Source organism: Oncorhynchus gorbuscha, unplaced genomic scaffold (assembly GCF_021184085.1).
Source record: "Oncorhynchus gorbuscha isolate QuinsamMale2020 ecotype Even-year unplaced genomic scaffold, OgorEven_v1.0 Un_scaffold_1918, whole genome shotgun sequence".
NCBI classification, from domain to species: domain Eukaryota; kingdom Metazoa; phylum Chordata; class Actinopteri; order Salmoniformes; family Salmonidae; genus Oncorhynchus; species Oncorhynchus gorbuscha.
The window spans coordinates 35158-44996 of NW_025746566.1; the positions used below are offsets into that span (position 1 = coordinate 35158).

The following is a 9839-nucleotide window of genomic DNA, read 5'->3' on the forward strand; positions in this document are numbered from 1 at the left end:
AGCTGTAGTCCAGAACACTGGTCCTCTGTAGTCTGGTAGTTTAACTACAATGTTAGCTGTAGTCCAGAACACTGTAGTGTTAGCTGTAGTCTGGTAGTTTAACTACAATGTTAACACTGGTCCTCCTGGTAGTTTAACTACAATGTTAGCTGTAGTCCAGAACACTGGTAAGTTTAACTACAATGTTAGCTGTAGTCCAGAACAATGGTCTCCTGGTAGTTTAACTACAATGTTAGCTGTAGTCCAGAACACTGGTCCTCCTGGTAGTTTAACTACAATGTTAGCTGTAGTCCAGAACACTGGTCCTCCTGGTAGTTTAACTACAATGTTAGCTGTAGTCCAGAACACTGGTAGTTTAACTACAATGTTAGCTGTAGTCCAGAACACTGGTAGTTTAACTACAATGTTACTGTAGTCCAGAACACTGGTTAGTTTAACTACAATGTTAGCTGTAGTCCAGAACACTGTTTTAACCTACTTAGTCCAGTTTAGTTTAACTACAATGTTAGCTGTAGTCTGTAGTTTAACTACAATGTTAGCTGTAGTCCAGAACACTGGTCCTCCTGGTAGTTTAACTACAATGTTAGCTGTAGTCCAGAACACTGGTCCTCCTGGTAGTTTAACTACAATGTTTGTAGTCCAGAACACTGGTCCTCCTGGTAGTTTAACAATGTTAGCTGTAGGCCAGAACACTGGTCCTCCTGGTAGTTTAACTACAATGTTAGCTGTAGTCCAGAACACTGGTCCTCCTGGTAGATTAACTACAATGTAGTGTAGTAACTACAATGTTAGCTGTAGTCAAGAACACTGGTCCTACTGAAAGTTTAACTACAATGTTAGCTGTAGTCCAGAACACTGGTCCTCCTGGTAGTTTAACTACAATGTTAGCTGTAGTCCAGAACACTGTAACTACAATGTTAGCCAGAGAACACTGGTCCTCCTGGTAGTTTAACTACAATGTTTGCTGTAGTCCAGAACACTGGTAGTTTAACTACAATGTTAGCTGTAGTCCAGAACACTGGTAGTTTATCTACAATGTTAGCTGTAGTCCAGAACACTGTTCCTACTGGTAGTCTAACTACAATGTTAGCTGTAGTCCAGAACACTGGTCCTCCTGGTAGTGTATCTACAATGTTAGCTGTAGTCCAGAACACTGGTCCTCCTGGTAGTTTAACTACAATGTTAGCTGTAGTCAGAACACTGTTCCTACTTGTAGTTTATCTACAATGTTAGCTGTAGTCAGAACACTGTTCCTACTGGTAGTTTAACTACAATGTTAGCTGTAGTCCAGAACACTGGTCCTCCCGGTAGTTTAACTACAATGTTAGCTGTAGTCCAGAACACTGGTAGTTTAACTACAATTTTAGCTGTAGTCCAGAACACTGGTCCTCCTGGTAGTTTAACTACAATGTTAGCTGTAGGCCAGAACACTGTTCCTCCTGGTAATTTAACTATAATGTTAGCTGTAGGCCAAAACACTGGTAGTTTAACTGCAATGTTAGCTGTAGTCCAGAACACTGTTCCTCCTGGTAATTTAACTATAATGTTAGCTGTAGTCCAGAACACTGGTAGTTTAACTGCAATGTTAGCTGTAGTCCAGAACACTGTTCCTCCTGGAAGTTTAACTACAATGTTAGTTGTAATTCCAGAACACTGGTCCTCCTGGTCGTTTAACTTCAATGTTAATGTTATTAATTTTCTGCTCTGGTAGCCTGGAATGTTCCTCTACAGGGAGTAGCTCCAACTCCTGGTAAAGAGAATGTCTTGGTTCCATCAATACCTTTTGGGCTTTTTCTATCATAAATTACCTCCAGACCTGACTGCTTGACCCCTAGCGCCTTCATTAATGACCTCCAGACCTGACTGCTTGACCCCTAGCACCTTACTAGCAAAGCTAACAATTCTCCGTAACATTCTTAAAGCGCCAATCATTAGTTGAAACAATAACAAAGCCGTCTCCCCAACACTGTTTCAGTAAAAAGCAGGGGGATGGGCCTGGAGAAATGGAACCACTATCAAATTCAAAGACACAGGTATGGATGCAAGGACTGACCATGATATCAACAGTATAGGTTTAACAATATCTTAAGGCTATATAGATGTGTTTACATTTGCTTTTGTTTATAAACATTGGAGTAAAACAAGCTAATATTTTGGGTTTTGATGAGGTACGATTGTAGAACTAAGCTCATGAGGCACTTATAAGTTATATTCTTCAAGAATCAAAGGGAATATACAGTATCATTAATTTTTATGTCCAAAAATGGATGCAGAAAAATGGAAAAAAATGGATGCAGAAACTGCTGATTGGTCTGAGTTCAGCTCCAGCTCTCTGATAACAGAGTTTTGCTCTCTGCTGTAAAACCACCAATCAGATATCAGCAGGGTTCTGCTCTCTAGTGTATGGACGTGTGCTGATGAAAGACCAGGCCAATTCCAAATGCCTAGCATTTGGCAGACCGTACCCAATACACATCTTCTCTCCCTGTGTATTTTCCCTTTTGTGAATAACTTATCTCAATTTCAAGGATAACATGTCATGCTTTGTATCATTATGTAGGGAACATTATGGCCTGAACAATGACCTACCTTTCCCGATTGTACAAGAGATTTATATTTTCAAAACAATAATGAAGATGGTTCTTCTCCCTCCTCAAGAGAGGTCCAGTTTGAGAGGGCCAGCAGGATAAGGGAGGCTGAGAGAGAGAAAGAGAGAGGTTCAGCAGAATAAGGGAGGATAAGAGAGGCTGAAAGAGAGAGAGAGAGAGAGAGAGAGAGAGAAAGAGAGGTTCAGCAGAATAAGGGAGGATAAGAGAGGCTGAGAGAGAGAGTTCAGCAGAATAAGGGAGGATAAGACAGACGGACAGACGGACGCATAACAAAGATGTGTTCAGATGATGATATCTGATTGGTGGTTTTACAGCAGAGAGCATAACCCTGTTGATATCTAATTGGTGGTTATACAGCAGTGCGGCAACGTGTCATTTTACTATCATATGTTGAACAATGTTGAACATACTTTTACTGTCTGTCTATAATGCTGAACTGTGGCCCTTCACACCTATGTACGATACCAATACTTGTCTGTCTGTCTGTCTGTCTGTCCCAGGTCAGACTCACACATCTTCCCTTTCTTATCGCACACATGTAGCCCACACGAACACCTGTTTATACAAACCTATCTGTTTACTAACACTGTGTGTGAACCAGTAAGCATTGCTCTCTAGATGTTGACACATTTATGGCCTTGAATAGACCTACAATGATCTGATCGCTGCTCAGACACTTTACCTGCTGCTGATGAAGAAGTTGTGTTTAAGGGTTTCCTATTGAAGTCAGCAGGACCACAAGGGAGCCCTGTTCAAGAAGGGCAGCTCAATCAATGGTAAATATGAAGTAACTCATTTAATTCCATTCCGTATACAGAGGTTTGTTCATATAGACAGAGAGTTTCTTACCGTAACCTGCAGAATATTGCCTGATAGATGACAGAACCTGCTGCTCTGCTTCAGCCTCTGAGTACTGCTGCTGTGGGATACACTCAGACTCCTCCCTCTCCTCTCCCTCTCCCACTGTCTCACTGTCTCACTGTCTCACTGTCTCACTGTCTCACTCTCTCTCTCTCTCTCTCTCTCTCTCTCTCTCTCTCTCTCTCTCTCTCTCTCTCTCTCTCTCTCTCTCTCTCTCTCTCTCTCTCTCTCTCTCTCTCTCTCTCTCTCACTCTCTCTCACACACACACTCTTTCGCTCTCACACGTTTTCTCGGACTCTCTGTGTTTTTGTTGTAATAATGTTGAGTGATGATGCCTGTCGGAGGGAGGGAGACCACACAGTAACATCAATACAGTTCTTTACAGTAAATTGATGATGACCTCAGCATCTGTTATTATAGCAGATAATCCCATGTCAATAATCTCCTGCAAAACCCACTTCTAGAGAAGAATGAAAAGACAAGATGTCCAGTGTGTGAGGGCATCATCAATTTACTGTAAAGATCTTTATGGATGTCCCCTCCCTCCCTTTGCCAGCCTGTCAACCAGTCAAGCAGCCAGTCAGTCAGCCAGTCAGCCATTCAAGCAGCCAGTTATCCAGTCAGCCAGTCTGTCAGTAAAGAAGCCAGCCAGCCAGTCAAAGTCAGTCAGTCTGTTAAGCAGCCAGTCAGCCAGTCAGTTTCTTCACACCATATGTATTAAGCCAGATTAACCCGTTTCTTCAGTCTGGTCTGGTCTGGTCTGGTCTGTCTGTCTGTCTATTGAACCGACGTCATCCATGAAACTCGAAACTGCATCTGCCCACTCAGAAAAATCCTAAGCATTAGTTATGGTAGTTAACTTGTTCACGCTACCAGGTTCCCCAAGGCCTCCCCCCCACGCTCAACTCAAAAGATGGCACACAGAATGCAAAAATATTCTTAAAAATATTTAACCTCCACACATTAACAAGTCCAATAGCTCAAATGAAAGATAAACACCTTGTTCATCTACCCAGCGAGTCAGATTTCTAAAATGTTTTACCGCGAAAACATAGCACATATTTATGTCAAACCACCACCAAAGACACAGGCGATATGTAGCCATTTTGTCGAACAAAAGATGCAATCACAAACGCAGGATTAAAAGAAAAATAATTCACTAACCTTCAGATGACAGTAATAGGACATGTTACACAGTACATTTATGTTTTTTTCAATAATATGCTATTTATATCCATAAATCACCGTTTACATTGACGCCATGTTCAGAAAATGCTAAAAAAAAATGTCCGGAGAAATTATATATAACTCCGCCAGATAACAGCAATACACATCATAAACTTTGACTAAATATACATGTTCTACATATAGTTAGAAAGATACAATGCTTCTTAATGCAATCGCTTTGTCACATTTCTTTTTTTTGGACGTTACAGAAATCGTTCATTTTTCAATAATCTGAGACGGCGCTCAGACATAAGCAATATTTCTCCGCTATGTTGGAGTCAACAGAAACACAAAATTATCTACATACATATTCCCTTACCTTTGATGGTCTTCGATCATAATGTAGTGGAAGAAGTCATACTTACCCAAAACATTGTTTGGTTTCAATTCGTGTGTCTTTGTATTAGCATATGCTGCAAGTTCCAGCTGAAATACGACCAAAAATTACTTCTGGTCACGAACAGTTGCGCATCAAATCTTAAATTACATATTATATGTCGACTAAACTGGTCAAACTAAGTGCAGAATCAAGCTTTAGGATGTTCTAAACGTACAAAACTATTATCTAATCTCTCGGACGAACGTGCTTCTTGGCAGGCTATCTGGAACAAAGGAACGTGTCTCCAAGAAGCGCTCCCGTAACCTTGAATTTTCTCACGACACTCAGTCTTTTGCCTACCAAAGGCTCAAAACACGCGGGATTTGCACAATTAAACGCTGTACTGTATGAGGACTTCTAGTGGAAGACATAGAAAGTGTCTCCAGATCCATAGCTGGTTGGGGAGGGTGGGAGCAATGACATCAAAGTTGCCCCAAGTTTGAGGTTCCCAAAAATAGTTTGGGAGATTGCCTGCCCTGTGAGTTCTGCTATACTTACAGACATAATTCAAACGGTTTTAGAAGCTTCAGAGTGTTTTCTATCAAATAATTATTATATGCATATAATAGCAATTCTGGACAGATTTTTTTTCAGTTTACTATGGGCACGCAATTCCTCCAAAGGGGGCAGTATTCTGCCTATCCTTAACTGGTTTTAACAGGTCTCAGGTGTGTTCTCAGCTCCACTGCCACCACATCACCCCCTGGTAACTCTACTGGCACCACATCACCCCCTGGTAACTCTACTGCCACCACATCACCCCCTGGTAACTCTACTGGCACCACGTCACACCCTGGTAACTCCACTGGCACCACACCACCCACTGGTAACTCTACTGACACCACACTACCCCCTGGTAACTCTACTGGCACCACATTACCCCCTGGTAACTCTACTGACACTACATCACCCACTGGTAACTCTACTGACACCACATTACCCCCTGGTAACTCCACTGGCACCACATTACCCCCTGGTAACTCTACTGGCACCACATTACCCCCTGGTAACTCTACTGGCACCACATTACCTAGCACACTGGCTCAACACTATACCACCTGCCACCACATCTCCTGCCACCACATCACCTCCTGCCACCACATTACCTCCTGCCACCACATCTCCTGCCACCACATCACCTCCTGCCACCACATTACCTCCTGCCACCACATCACCTCCTGCCACCACATTACCTCCTGCCACCACATCACCTCCTGCCACCACATTACCTCCTGCCACCACATTACCTCCTGCCACCACATCTCCTGCCACCACATCTCCTCCTGCCACCACATCTCCTGCCACCACATTACCTGCTGCCACCACATCACCTCCTGCCACCACATTACCCCTGGTAGCTACACTGCCACCACAACACATCCTGCCACCACACCTCCTGTAACCACATCACCTCCTGCCACCACATTACCTCCTGGTAGTTCCACTGCTACCACATTACCCCCTTGTAGCTTCACTGCTACCACATTACCTCATGGTAGCTCTACTGCTACCACATTACCTCCTGGTAACTCCACTGCTACCACATTACCTCATGGTAGCTCTACTGCTACCACATTACCCCCTGGTAGCTACACTGGCACAGCACTATAACTCCTGCCACCACATCCCCTCCTGCCACCACATCACCTCCTGGTAGATCCACTGGCACCAATCTAAACCCTGGTAGCTCCATTGGCACCACATTACCCCTTGGTAGCTCCAATGGCACCACTTCACCTTCTGCCACCACATTACCTCCTTGTCACTCAGCTGGCACCACATTACCCCCTGGTAGCTCCATTTCCATCATATTACCCACTGGTAGCTTCACTGGCACCACATCTCCTCCTGCCACCACATTACCTCCTGCCACCACATCTCCTCCTGCCACCACATTACCTCCTGCCACCACATTACCTCCTGCCACCACATTACCTCCTGCCACCACATCTCCTCCTGCCACCACATTACCTCCTGCCACCACATCACCTCCTGCCACCACATTACCTCCTGCCACCACATTACCTCCTGCCACCACATTACCTCCTGCCACCACATCACCTCCTGCCACCACATTACCTCCTGCCACCACATTACCTCCTGCCACCACATTACCTCCTGCCACCACATTACCTCCTGCCACCACATCACCTCCTGCCACCACATTACCTCCTGCCACCACATCACCTCCTGCCACCACATCTCCTCCTGCCACCACATTACCCCTGGTAGCTACACTGCCTCCACAACACATCCTGCCACCACACCTCCTGTAACCACATCACCTCCTGCCACCACATTACCTCCTGGTAGTTCCACTGCTACCACATTACCTCCTGGTAGCTCCACTGCTACCACATTACCCCCTGGTAGCTCCACTGCTACCACATTACCCCCTGGTAGCTTCACTGCTACCACATTACCTCATGGTAGCTCTACTGCTACCACATTACCTCCTGGTAACTCCACTGCTACCACATTACCTCATGGTAGCTCAACTGCTACCACATTGCCCCCTGGTAGCTACACTGGCACAACACTATAACTCCTGCCACCACATCCCCTCCTGCTACCACATCACCTCCTGGTAGATCCACTGGCACCAATCTAAATCCTGGTAGCTCCATTGGCACCACATTACCCCTTGGTAGCTCCAATGGCACCACTTCACCTCCTGCCAGAATATCACCTCATGTCACCACATTACTCCCCTGGTAGATCAACTGCCACTTCATTACTAACCCATTCCACAGGCACCACATCCCCTCCTGCCACCACATTACCTCCTCGTCACTCAGCTGGCACCACATTACCCCCTGGTAGCTCCATTTCCATCATATTACCCACTGGTAGCTTCACTGGCACCACATCTCCTCCTGCCACCACATCTCCTGCCACCACATTACCTCCTGCCACCACATTACCTCCTTCCACCACATCTCCTGCCACCACATTACCTCCTGCCACCACATAAACCTCCTGCCACCACATTACCTCATGCCACCACATTACCTCCTGCCACCACATTACCTCCTTCCACCACATCTCCTGCCACCACATTACCTCCTTCCACCACATTACCTCCTGCCACCACATAAACCTCCTGCCACCACATTACCTCATGCCACCACATTACCTCCTGCCACCACATTACCTCCTTCCACCACATCTCCTGCCACCACATTACGTCCTGCCACCACATCTCCTGCCACCACATTACCTCCTTCCACCACATCTCCTGCCACCACATTACCTCATGCCACCACATTACGTCCTGCCACCACATTACCTCCTGCCACCACATTACCTCCTTCCACCACATCTCCTGCCACCACATTACCTCATACCACCACATTACGTCCTGCCACCACATTACCTCCTGCTACCACATTACCTCCTGGTAGCTCCACTGGCACCACATTACCCCCTGGTAACTCCACTGGCACCACATTACCTCCTGGTAGCTCCACTGGCACCACATTACCCCCTGGTAACTCCACTGGCACCACATTACCTCCTGGTAGCTCCACTGGCACCACATTACCTCCTGGTAGCTCCACTGGCACCACATTACCTCCTGGTAGCTCCACTAGCACCACATTACCTCCTGGTAGCTCCACTGGCACCACATTACCTCCTGGTAGCCCCACATTACCCCCTGGTAGCACCACATTACCTCCTTGTAGCTCCACTGGCACCACATTACCTCCTGGTAGCTCCACTGGCACCACATTACCTCCTGGTAGCTCCACTGGCACCACATTACCTCCTGGTAGCTCCACTAGCACCACATTACCTCCTGGTAGCTCCACTGGCACCACATTACCTCCTGGTAGCTCCACTAGCACCACATTACCTCCTGGTAGCTCCACTGGCACCACATTACCTCCTGATAGCTCCACATTACCTCCTAGTAGCTCCACATTACCTCCTTGTAGCGCCACTGGCACGATATATCCTCCTGGTAGCGCTACATTACCTCCTGGTAGCCTCACTGACACCACATTACCTCCTGGTAGCACCACTGGCACAACATTACCCCCTGGTAGCACCAGTTTACCCCCACACAACAGTGGTAGGCTTGATTACCAACAACGACGAGACGGCCTACAGAGAGGAGGTGAGGGCCCTCGGAGTGTGGTGTCAGGAAAATAACCTCACACTCAACGTCAACAAAACTAAGGAGATGATTGTGGACTTCAGGAAACAGCAGAGGGAACACCCCCCTATCCACATCGATGGAACAGTAGTGGAGAGGGTAGCAAGTTTTAAGTTCCTCGGCATACACATCACAGACAAACTGAATTGGTCCACTCACACTGACAGCGTCGTGAAGAAGGCGCAGCAGCGCCTCTTCAACCTCAGGAGGCTGAAGAAATTCGGCTTGTCACCAAAAGCACTCACAAACTTCTACAGATGCACAATCGAGAGCATCCTGGCGGGCTGTATCACCGCCTGGTACGGCAACTGCTCCGCCCTCAACCGTAAGGCTCTCCAGAGGGTAGTGAGGTCTGCACAACGCATCACCGGGGGCAAACTACCTGCCCTCCAGGACACCTACACCACCCAATGTTACAGGAAGGCCATAAAGATCATCAAGGACCTAAACCACCCGAACCACTGCCTGTTCACCCCGCTATCATCCAGAAGGCGAGGTCAGTACAGGTGCATCAAAGCTGGGACCGAGAGACTGAAAAACAGCTTCTATCTCAAGGCCATCAGACTGTTAAACAGCCACCACTAACATTGAGTGGCTGCTGCC

General features: G+C 46.5%; 1 long non-coding RNA gene across 1 annotated transcript; it reads right to left on the minus strand.

Annotated features, from left to right (window-relative positions):
- Positions 1-2648: 2648 nt before the first annotated feature.
- On the minus strand, positions 2649-3545 carry LOC124024542. The gene is made up of 3 exons (XR_006837000.1): positions 3459-3545; positions 3292-3357; positions 2649-2696 (listed from the first exon to the last, which is right to left on the minus strand). It is a non-coding gene; the product is annotated as an uncharacterized LOC124024542 (long non-coding RNA).
- Between the last annotated feature and the right edge of the window lie 6294 nt (positions 3546-9839).